The sequence below is a fragment of the Tiliqua scincoides genome, chromosome 1 (assembly GCF_035046505.1).
Source record: "Tiliqua scincoides isolate rTilSci1 chromosome 1, rTilSci1.hap2, whole genome shotgun sequence".
Lineage (NCBI taxonomy): Eukaryota > Metazoa > Chordata > Lepidosauria > Squamata > Scincidae > Tiliqua > Tiliqua scincoides.
The window spans coordinates 234,019,100-234,031,809 of record NC_089821.1 but is presented as its reverse complement, the minus strand read 5'-3'; the positions used below and the strand labels follow the sequence as shown (position 1 = coordinate 234,031,809).

Genomic DNA, 12,710 nt, shown 5'->3' with positions numbered 1-12,710 from the left:
GTATTGTTCTTTAGGCTTGTAGTGCACGACATCTGCAGCTGAACAAGCTGGAAATCACATACTGGAAAATGCTGGAAACCAGAGTCTCTTTCTAAACGGGTTTCTATCTTTCTTATTTTCCAGAAGTAGTTCTGCTTTTAAATACTATAAGGTGGGAAGCAGACTCACAACCAGTAACCTACTCAAGGTAACTGAAGTTCGAAAAGCTGCACTAAAAGGCAAAGACACTGGAGGAAACGGCTTTAAAAACTGCACTAGTTTCACCTCTGCTCGTTCTTTGTGATGACTGATGATGGGATTAGTTTGTGCCATTTTCCTTTCCTGTCACTCAGTGTGTCACTGAATGGACTCAGTTTTAAAATTCTAATACCCTACTGCCACTGCTGCTGCCACTTCCTCCGCCTCCTCTTCTCCAGCACTTCCAATGACTGTAATGAGATCTAGAAATGCTATCGCATGACAATTGCTTTGGCAATGAAGAAACTGTACAAATGTAACCCATTAATGCAACCAGCTTATTACTGCGAGCAGTGGTGTGCTGTCGAAAATTCAAACCAGGCTTCTTTAAAACAAATATTCTGTCTCCTGTCAGCAGTGCAATTCAGGAGTAGAGCAATCCCTATGTGTGTACATATATGGAAGTGGGGGGGGGGGGAATCATTAATTCAATGCTATTAACAAGGGTACAATCCACTGGGAGTATCTCCAGTGTGGGTCTCATTTAAATGGATGAGAGTTATGGAGAAAAACACAATTCCCTTAAAAATCCCCACTCTATCACCCATCAATTTAATAGGATCTTTTCCCCAAAAGTCAAATAGACACTACTTCAATTAGTAGCACTTCTTTTAGCTGCAAGAAGGCTAAAAACTGGCGATCAGATTGGGTTGGCTGTCCAGTCCTCAAAGGGGAGTGTTCCCCTGCATACGGGGTTAGGATTAACAGGACTATAGCAGTTTTTGTGATAATATCCACCCAGGGGGTTACATATATTTCTCTATTAGGTTCAAAATTAGCTTCAACCACTTTCTCCAGATCACAAGGAAAACGTTCAACAATATATTTTACAGCTCCATTTGAAATTAGGTTTTCCTAGCCCTTTCTAGACTGAGGTGGAAAGATGGATTCAGCACTCTTTCTTCCAATCAGGGAAGGGGCCATAGCTCAGTGGTAAAGCAGTTGCACTGAATGCAGAAACTTCCACCCACCCACTCACCCATCCTAGCATCTCCAGGTGGAGCAGAGAAAAATTCCTGCCTGAAATCTTGGAGCACTTCTGCCAGTCAGTGTTGACAATACTGAGCTAACTGGACCAATGGTGTACTTGGTGTACGAAGCTTCCCATATTCCCATATACTTAATGACAGGGATACATTCTCCGATCGCCATTGTTATGCAATTACATCATTAAGTGAACAGTCAGTCTATCTATTGCCTTTGTTATGTAAACAGACACTTCCTGCCATATACTAGCTGGCTGCACAGGCTACTAGAGATAGGTTGCCTCTTCTTTGCATTAAGAGCCTCTCTGTTGTGTAAACAGACACTCTGTTGCAGGGTATGGGAGATGCAATTTCTTCATTAAGAGCATCTTTATTGTGCTTTGACCACAGTCATATATGCAATACGTCATTAAGCGAACAGTTGTGAAGTGGCACACATCTGTAATGTCTTCGGTCTGTCTTCTAAGAAAAAATGTAATCAGGCAAATAATAGTTGCCCAGGATTTTTCTCTGCCCTACTTTGGAAAAGTCATGGATCAACTCCAGGATATTCTGCATGTAAAGTGAATGGTCTACACTGAGCCCCTCCTCTTTGTTCTTCGATACCCCCAAATGGATCAGTTTCACAAACTGTTCATCGCATACAAAGCATTCACTGGAAAGGCTGAAGGTTTTGCAAGAAAGTTCAAGTGTGATCATTTATGCTGTTCCAATTATTCTAGTTCTCAGCTTCCTGTGGGCAGAGATAGTCAATTCCATTATATATGATGGCTTTGTGATGTAAACAGAAGTCCATTAAGATCAGTGCAAACGGCATTGGTGACCTAATCTAACTCAGCTCTGAACCCACAGACACAGCAATAACAGGCTGCTGGGTGAGCTGATTGCATCGTCTCTTCATCAAGGAAGAGCTGCAATATCAAATTCTTTGCATCAGTAACAACCATTCTGAGGAAGATGTACATGGAAATTATTAACATCTGCACAGAAATCAATATCAAGCCTTTCATTTACTCATGCCTCCATCAAAGCAATACATGGAATGACAGTGCAAAAGGGCAACAGACTATGTTTAGGTCTCCTGAGAATATCTAAGTCATGGAGCCATCATCAGCAAACTGGTTTGGTCTTCTGGGCAATTTATAAATGATGAATGCGATAGGTCACCTAAGCCTGATCTGCTAAGCCTGATCTGTGATGCATTCTCGCTGTTGGAAGAGAAATGAATTGCAGCAAATTCCTGTATTAGTCTATGCATATAAATAATTTTTAAAAAAGAATTAGAAAGAGGCAATGGCATAGCTAAGGGTCGTGCAGGGGTAGCAATTGCACCGGGCAACAAACCTTAGGGGGGGCAACAACCTGAGCTTGACACTACTGGCTGAAATTGTGAAAACCTTGGTATTTTCTAATAATACTATCAAGTTATATGCCATTTGATGCGGGATTTAATGCAGAACGCAATGAAACAAACCATGTCAAAATATTTCTTTTCCATCAAAAGTTATACCCGAATAACCAGAAAATTAAAAAACACAACTGCATTATATATCAAAAACTGTATTTTCTTAACTGAAAACTGACCAATGAGACAGATCGTTCTGAGAGCCAATTAGGTGTTATGATACAGTAAGGGACCAATAAGATGCTAATTCGGCTGGTGCGCCAGCTGCGGCCATACTTGGATCGTGCAGACCTGGCCACGGTGATCCATGCTACAGTGACATCGAGGTTAGATTATTGTAACGCGCTTTATGTGGGGCTGCCCCTGAAGACGGTTTGGAAACTGCAATTAGTGCAGAATGCGGCGGCCCGTGTGGTCACTGGAGCTAGGCAGTTTGACTCTGTCGGTCCGCTTCTCCGGGGGCTACATTGGCTGCCCATTCGTTTCCGGGCTCAATTCAAGGTGCTGGTCTTGACCTTTAAAGCCCTATACTGCTCTGGGCCAGGCTATCTTAGAGACCGCCTACTCCCGTACAATCCGGCTCATCCTCTCAGGTCATCAGAGAAGGCCTTTTTGCATGTGCCGCCGCCTAAAGAGGTACGTGGGGCGGCGGCAAGAAATAGGGCCTTCTCAGTAGTGGCACCAACATTCTGGAACTCCCTTCCCCTTGACTTGAGAATGGCTCCCTCCCTTGAGACCTTTTGGCGAGGCCTAAAGACCTTGTTGTTTACACAAGCCTTCTGACTCTATGGTCTTTTTAACATCTTTTATACATCTTTTAGTTTCTTACAGGCGTGATTCCTCCTTGAACTGCTGTTTTATGCTCTTTTTATTCTGACTTTTATCTGATTACTGTTTTTATGGTTTCTCTTAATGTGCTTTTAATGTTTTTAACTGTTAAATTATGTTTTAATCTGTTGTTTTTTGTTTGTTTTTTAATATGTTGTAAGCTGCCCTGGGTCCCTTTGGGGAGAAGGGCGGGATAAAAATAAAGTTTTATTATTATTATTATTTATTATTATTATTATATAAGGGGGAGGCTGATGGGAGGTGGAAGAGCAAGTGGGTGGCGGGCTGTTGGGAGGAGGAGGTGGATTTCCCTCCCCCCATTTTCACTTCTTAAAAGTCTGAGTGTGACGTCACTTCTGCAGCATCATTTTGAGCTTGGCACCAGGCTACATGATCATTAGCTATGCCACCGGAAAGAAGAATTCATTAGGGTTGCACTTAAAATACCAACAGGTGACTGAGGCTGCAATTCTATCCACACTTATTCTACAACCGAGTAAGCCCCACTGACTAGAAAGAGATTTACTTCTGAGTAGACATGCCTAGGATTGGGCTCTTAAAAGCCAGCGATACCTCATTTCTAAGTGTAAAACACACAGACATTCTTATCAAGCTTTATCTTGGTGATTTCTTCCACTTTGCTGTAAGCTACAGTCAGCTACCTCCCTGGTTATCTTGCTAAACTGTTCCCAAAAAGAAAATTACAGAAGGAAATGTTACCAAGCACACAATTTTCAAACTTTCTGGATTTTATAGTCAGACCTAAACCTCCCAATTGATGGTTCAATTATCACTTTCCATGGGAATAATGCTAATGATACAAGTTAAAAAAAAACACAGAGAAGATACCACCAGGCACGAGTTACCTGGTAGCTGCCTTTTTTGTTACAGTTCAGCAATTAAAACCACTTATTTCACTGATCACTAGTATAAATATTTTTTGAATTATACCTATTATAAGCCAAAATGTGTCTGACAAACAGGCCCAGAATGAGTATATGGTTTTTAAAGCTGGTGCTGCATTTCTGTCAGTAAAAAGGAAGATAGATTTCTTATTTCATGGAGGAAGATGCACTAATATTTTCAGAAGCCAGGGTATTTCCTGTGAGGCAGCCTGATAAAGAGGGATTCTGAAGGATAACATTTACGTGAAGGTGCTTTAAGTCAAAATATTCTTGACAATTTAAATAAATGTAATGTACATAAAATACAGAATGAAATATTCTGAAGATGCCGTTTTCAAACCATTGCTTTCAGAAGACCCAAACCTCCACTCTCCTATGTCCCCATCATGTGAGAGTTCAAGAAGACTGCACCCAGAGTTGCAGCTGGAACTCAGAGATACCCAAGATCGTACTTCGGATTTCGATTGCTATTTGGCCAATGACCACTTGATGACTCTGTGGATGTATATTTACATTGATACAGCTGCTTTTATTCTCTCTCACCACTTCAGTAATTCAGCTCTTCCAAGTTGATGGGATATTGGGGGCATATGCAGTGAGAGAAGCTACGAATGTTTGTGCCCAAACTAGCCAATTGCAGAATAATTGTTTCCTTATATTAGGCCCGTGGTGTCCTAGAGAAGTAAATATTCTCAGGTGATGTGCTGACCTGAGAAAGAAAGCAATTTGAGAAGCAAGGCAAGAATGGGCTGCCAACAACAGTGTGAAAGCAGGCCTTCTAGCATTCTTGGAAGCAACAAGGTGCAGCTTCTCAGCAAACCACCAACAATAACGTGGTTTTGCTGGTGATACCTTCACTTTCCCCTTCCAAACTTCCTTTGTTGGTGAGAGTAGAGCTGGGTCAAAGAGTGTGGAGTCCTTCAACGGTAAGGCCTATTTTGAACAATGAGTTCAGTGAACTTTCAATGCGGAGACTCTTTAGGCCAGTGCGGAGGAAGAAGCCAGTGAGATACTGACAGCCCTTCAAGGTAGGAGCTAGAGTACTGCTCTCCAACCGTCATCACACACAGCTGGTTGGCACAGAAGATAGTCAAGTGAATGCAAATGGTCACTGCCCAGAAGTTGAACAATCTTCTTTTGTTCTACACAGAGAGCAGAGAAACTGGTGGTTTTCAGTATGGACAGTGCCTGCCCAAATTCTTGTTTGTCCAAAACTCTGGAGTCACTTGGGGAATTCAGAACAGATGCCATAATTCAAGCTGAGTTCTAAAAGAAACTGGTAGCTAGGCCTTGTCCTATTAGTTGCAACCCTTCAAGCACGGAATTAAAGGCATCATCAAAACCTCAATGCATTGGGGGCTCTGCACATGTCCAATAAAGCTTGGTGTAGTTTAGAGCAGTAATTTCCAAACCATGGGTCGGGACCTACCAGTGGGTCATGACTCATATTTTTGGTAGGTTGCAAAACTGACAAGTTGATAGCTGACAAAGAAAATGCATTAAGCCCTATGAAAGTGAAATGGAGCAAAACATATATGTTTACTCATGAGTAGGTGAATGTGCCCCAGTCCACTTTGAAGGGCAGGCTGAAAGGAATGCAATGCCACCAGAATGGTCCTGATCTGATGAACGCAGGCCCCAACAAACTCTTGAGAAGGATGTCCCTTCCAGGCTGAGAAGGAAACTGCATTGAATGTAGATCTTGACAAATGCTCCAGAATGTGATCCCCTCCACCATAGTAAAAAGGATAAAAACTGGCTTGAGTGGCTGCTAAAGTGAAACTTTTTTTAAAATCTTGTAAAGCTAGGTGGATCCCAATAAAACATCATCCTTTTAAAAGTGGGTCCCAGTGCTAAAAACTTTGGGAACCACTGGCTTAGAGATATCCCCAGGTTTCTGTCTGCATGCTATTTCCAGTCCTGACCTTGAACCCACCAGAATATGTTTGCTACTCAAATTTAGTCCAGAAGTAAATTTGCGCCAAGTAAATAGGCCTCCTTGAGTGCTCCAGTTATTTGGAGGAAAAGGTGGAATATAAATTATAAACAGATTTCAGTATAAAGAGTGTATGAGGGGGCCATATCCACAGATCCCTAATCTGCGGATTCACTTATCCATGGATTGGATTTGAATGTCCCTCCCTCCCAGCGCATGCACCCCCTCTGGAGGTGAGGAGAACATGGAAAAAATGGAAGTCACGTTTTTAATGCCTTATAAGGCATTAAAAAGTCGCTTCAGGTTTTTCCGTGGTACCGAAGTCAAGTGCTTTCAGAGCTCAGTCTGAGGTCCGCAGAGGCTGGGGTCAGATATCCTCAGCCTCTGCTGAGCTCAGAGGTGAGGGGAATTGTTCCCTTCACTCCCAGAGGGGGGCAGCCCCCAAGACTGGGTGTTCACCTGTATCTGTGGTTTCAGCTATCCGCAGAATAGCTAAATGGAACCCCCACGGATAAAGGGACATGACTATAACTGAATCTAGAAAATCCGATATAGGAGAGAAGAATTCTAGCCTAGCCTTCTGCCTAAGATGCTGGTTTGCAGTGTGTAGGACTGCTTCAACATGGGAAAGAGTTTCATGATGCAAGTCCTACAAGTGTAAAGCAGGACATCCCCAACACAGGTTTACAACTAACAGTGGAATTAAGTCTTTGAATAGTTTTTAAACTGCCACCTGCTAACACATAGGATCTCATTACTTTCTACCCAGCTCAAAACTGCTCTGAGATACACACCTATGCCAGGAACATGAATGATTCAAAAGGAGTATTCAGCATGCAAGATTTCTTGGATAATTAAGAAAACAAAACATTTTGTTCACAGATGAACAGCAAACAAGCAAACTATTGTTCCACAAATTAAAGGAAAATATAGAAAGAATGAAATCCAATTTAAAGACAATGGATCAAGGATTATTTTGGGGGGAGATTATTTAGACAATCCTGTTATGCATTTGTTCCAGATTTCTAAACTTATTAAGTCATAAATATTTTATCTTCCCTTTCCTTCGCCTGCTTCCTCTTTTCCATTTCTCTTAGGATTCTAGCCAATAAAAAGACAGAGATGCAAACATCAATGACAGCAGAATTAAAGCTGCAAAGAGAGAATTGTTTTTTATTAAGCAATATAACATGCCAGGGCATGTGTTCCTATCCTTACAAATGACATCTCATGGTCTCTTGCTAGGCACTAGGCCAATGGCAAACGCTATTAACCTAGGTATGTGATTATTACAGGATAAGGCAACATATGCCCTCCAGCCTGGTGTAATACAATAATTCATTGGCACTGAGTCAGTAAATGTAAATATACTCCCTGCACTTGGTAAATATCAACATGATGTCTGAACATGCTTATTTCTTTATCACCAATGAATATGAAAGCATAACATTTCATGCAGTAATGTAATTGGAGTCAAATGCTTCACAAATTGTGTCCAGAGCCCTCAACTAAATTTGGTTTGGCTAGTCAGAGTCCTTGAGTTATGTTTGAGGTGGCATCAAAACCAGATCCCACTATTTGCAGAATATTCATCCTTCTGCTTCAACAGAAGGGGCAGGTTAGAAATCTGGGCAGTCCAGCCCAACACAGTGGAGAAGCATCACATTACCATGCCAGGCACTGTTCTGAAAGTACTACAAAATGTGGAGATGATCAACAAGTTAGATTAGATGGCTAAAAAAAAAAAAAGACTAGGTACATACACAGAAGTTAGATTAGTTAAACCATTTCTGCCCAACGTTGCATGTATGCATCAGGGATAAAATGTATACATTTGAGGGCTGGGCAGAAATGGTGAAAGTTTAATGGCAAAGAGGCAAGACCTCTGATTACTAAGTACATTTGGCATTTAACCTTAAAATTACTAGCAGAGTAACATTAGGTTGTTGTTGTTAACAGTATTTATATATCGCTTTACAACAAAAGTTCACAAAGCAGTTTACAGAGAAAAATCAAATAACTAATGGCTCACTGTCCCAAAAGGGCTCACAATCTAAAAGATGCAAAAGAACACCAGCAGACAGCCACTAGAAAAGACACTGCTGGGGTGCGGAGGGCCAGTTACTCTCCCCCTGCTAAATAAAAGAGGAGCACCCACTTGAAAAAGGGCCTCTTACCCAATTAGCAAGGGTATTAAGTAATATTAAGTAATAGTAAAGTAGTCTAATAGAGAATGACCTTCATGACCTGCATGCAGGTTTTCTGCTTGGTGCAACTGAGAAGACAGAATTCTAGACGAAGTGGACTTTGATTTGATCCAGTAAGCCAATTTATATATTTTATAAGCAGGTTGTTCACATTTTATTGTTCGAACTTCCAGCTGTAGTGAAGCGCCTTGTGAATAAAGAGATCTTTTATTTGTGGGAGGAGGGACATAGAAGAGTTTCCTTAGTACTGACAAAAGCAAGACCACTAGGGAGCCATGAGTGTTTCGTTGCTGAGGCCAAAGGCTTGTTCATAACCATAGATGGTCAGATATAACACACCCCCACTAAGGAATTCCACTTAGTTATGGGATAGTGTCCACTGCGGGCACCAGCCACCAAAAGTAAGAGAAAGCCATGACCTTTGTAAGTAATATGATCCAGGTAGGATAGGAGGGTGGCCTGATCAAAAAGAGTCAATTTAATCAGAATTTTACTAATTATTTTACAGACCAAAATTAAGACACACTTAGCAGGAAGTGAATCTGGGTCCTCCCCTCCACAACCTGTGCAGCATTGATTTATAACTCTGATAAATATAGCATTTATTATTATTATTATTATCAGTATTTATATACCACTTTTCAACTAAAAGTTCACAAAGCGGTTTACAGAGAAAAATCAAATAACTAAATGGTTCCCTGTCCCAAAAGGGCTCACAATCTAAAAAGATGCAAATGAATACCAGCAGACAGCCACTAGAAAAGACAGTGCTGGGGTGAGGTGGGCCAGTTACTCTCCCCCTGCTAAAAAAAAAAAGCACCCACTTGAAAAAGTGCCTCTTTATATTAAGGAGCTGAAAAAGTGATGCTTAATTTTAGGGTTCAATTATGTTTTGTATGATGGATAAAGATATATAAGAGGAAATTCCACTCCTTGCCGAATTACAGATTAAACAACAAAAAAGGAAAAGTGGAAGGAGTTGAGGAAAAAAGTGTGACAATCAACTATACTGAAAAAGAGTCACAGGACACAATCCTATCCTGTGCTGGAAGAGGCAAGCCAAGAGGCTTGTGCTGTATCCAGCGCAGGATAGGGGCCAGAAGCAGCTCAGCCAGAGGCAAGGGGAAACTTTTCCCCTTACACCTGGGTAAGGGCCGCTGGCCCCTATGGGTTTTCTCAGATCTGCACCACCTCCTGAGGTGGCTCAAGTCCAAGGAGAGTGGAGAGCGTTCAAGCTGCTCTGTTCTCCCCAGGAACAGGGGCTGGGATCCAGCATAACTGCCACATCCCAGCCCTGCCTCCCGCTCCCCGCCCGCCCACTCCCTGCCCTCCCCCCGCCCAGGAGCGCTTCCCTCTCACCTCCCCCCATCTACCTTTTGTCCGTGTGTCAGCCCAGCCAGGCCAACCCAAGTGTCAAGGAGGAAGCTGGCGTGGAGGCTTTATTTGTATTTATTTTTAGTATTGTAGTATTGTACAATGTAGAAACAAAAACTTGACATAGGAAAGGTAGGGTCAAAATAGACATGATGAGAGAGGTGTGTGACTAGATCTCCCCATGTAATTTTTTTGTAAAAGCATCCGCAGGGTCCCTGATTTTGATCTGAGCCATAGTACTGGGACAGGAAGGGGGTGCCTGTTTAACCCCCTTTCCCCCATGCCACATGAAATGGCACACACATGCATGCCAGCTGCAATTAACCATGGTTGGGGGGGGAACACAGTCATAATATAATACAGTCTCTTTAATTTTGAGATTGTTGAAAACTGAGAATCTCTAAAAACAGGAATTGACACACCTGAACGAGTATTTCCCTAACTTACCAACGTGTATTTTCTCTAACTAAATTAATAGTTTCATTCACTGCAGTTTCACCTATGAGTAAATCCCTCTGTGTTCAGTGGGATTACATAAATCTCCTTCTTTGAGATAGAAAACAGTTTGAAAATATTTATAAAATTGGAGTCTCATTCCAATATCTTGAATAGATATGGGAGTGACACAAAATATGATGATAGCACATCCATAAACACCTACAAACTTTCATTTGATATACAAAAAGCATCATTCAATTGTAATATCAGAGTCCTAGTACAAAACTCCAAAATAGACAGTCCATAATGGATGAAAATGCACCAGAAATTGTACCTTCGAGCAAATGAAATGTTGAAAGAAGTTTGACTTATCATATTACATTATAATGGTATACTAATGTCTCAAAAACACATTAGTAGAAACTCATTTTGAATATTGATCAAGTTTGGAAAATATTAACAAATGTTAACAATCATCTATGGAAACAAGTATCAGATTTGATTAAATGGTTCAAAACTGACTGCAGACTGATTGCAACACAGTGGTTTTTCAGTGATGTGAGTGGAGTTTTCTGGCATTTCCCACTGACAATTATAAATTGGGGAGAATTAACTGCAAAAATCAAGAGTTACAAAGTTGACTGGCATTTTGACTATGTTAAGGTTCAGGTCTACACTATAATTTGCACATCTCTGCTCTGGTCTTACTGCTTAGTGCAGAACAGGGTTTCTCAAACTGTGAGTCAGGACCCACTAGGTGGGTTGCGAGCCAGTTTCAGGTGGGTTGCATAGTACTTAGCTTCGCCACCATTGAAAATGCATAGTTGAAAATACAGGGTCTAGAGCTGCTGGGCAGGGTGGGCTCCTGCTGGGAGAGAGGCCTGGTGCTTTGCCCTGAAGAGGTGGGAAGATGGGATGCTGGAGGGCTAAAGGGCGGAGAACTGTATGGTCGGAGAAGGATCTAAGTCTGCATTTTGCTTTGACTTCTGAGCTGGAATGTTTGAATTCTGAACTATGCAAAAGCACAAGCACGCTGTGTAAGGGGACTGTTGGCTGATCCTGGCTTTGGTTTGAAGCCTAAATTGCTGGCGTCACTTTCGGCCATGACATCACTTCCGAGTTAATGACTTAACTTCCGGTGGGTCCTGACAGATTGTCATTCGAAAAAGTGGGTCCCAGTGCTAAAACCTTTTGTTTGAGAACTACTGGTGTAGAATATCCCCAAGCCTTAACTCAGTCCTCATAAGAATCTGGACACTGAAAAACTTTTTTGCCTTTCTTTGTCCTTTCCAACTGACCGGTGCCCTTGGCATATCACTGGAACAAGAGGATTCATTCATCTTTGAATTTTAATTCTGGCAGCCAAATACATCTGTGATAACGTGCCAAACATTAGAACTATCTCTTTTCAGAAATACAGAAAATAGTTCCTTGCAGGAGGAGAGATGTCAAAAGCAGACAGATCTGTGGTTTTTCCTTTAACTTGACTAACTCTAATAATAAACATGGTTTTGATTCAAAAGCTGTAACTTGGTCAATAACAACTCTGTTCCTCCAGAGCTAGGGAAAAAAAACTTCAAAGAGCTTTAAGAAAGAGATAAAAGAACTGGTTTATTAACCACTTAAGCTACAAAAAATATTTCAGTCTTTCAGCTCTTTCAGGACTCATAAAAGCTTGAACACTGCATGTACTAACACCGCCTTACAATAAAATATTTTGCCCCAATTCAACTTGGGTGAATTGCATGAGCTTCCCACACATGTAGCCTACCCTAGCTGAGCAACCACACACCCTAGCAGGTACTGTGTGCAGGGTTTTCAACTGTGTGGGATTCCTTTCTTTGATGCAATTGCCAGAGCTGTGGAGGCAGAGCCCTTTTAAAAAATGTAATTGTGTCTGTGTCACCGGGGGGGGGGGGGGGGTTTCCCGGAGAAGCAAAACCCATCAGGGGAACAGAAGGAAAAGGGGTGTAAAGTAGAGAAAAGGGGTATACAGACCCCTGGAAGACCAGGGAAGAGCAAGGAACCTGACAAAGAGGGTGAGACTCCTAAGTCTTGGCGGCAAACAGGCCCCTCTACTCTGGGACAAGGCAGAGGCCTTCTCAGAGCCCAGGTGCAGCTACCTTTGAGGAAAGAAAGGGTGGAGCCAGCAGGGAGAAGGAGATCCCGCGAGATCTGGGTCCCAGGTGTGGAAAGGAAGGGACAGGGCTAAGAGGTCTGGCGAGAGGGATAATAAGAAGGGAAGAAAGTGTGGAATGGAAAGGACGCACCTTCCAGAGCTCCCGGGAACGGGGGTTAGGAAGGGGCAGAGAAAGGAGGTATCTCTAAGGGAGGAGAGGACTTCCCAGCTGAGAGAGATCCAGGAGTGGAGAGGAGCCCAATACTCCAGCCCCT

The 12,710-nt window shown here is 42.1% G+C and overlaps 1 protein-coding gene across 1 annotated transcript in view; it reads right to left on the bottom strand.

Annotated features, from left to right (window-relative positions):
• KIF26B (kinesin family member 26B) overlaps nucleotides 1-12,710 on the bottom strand; it is a 377,549-nt gene that overhangs the window by 30,634 nt on the left and 334,205 nt on the right. The gene's annotated exons all lie outside the window — the stretch shown is intronic.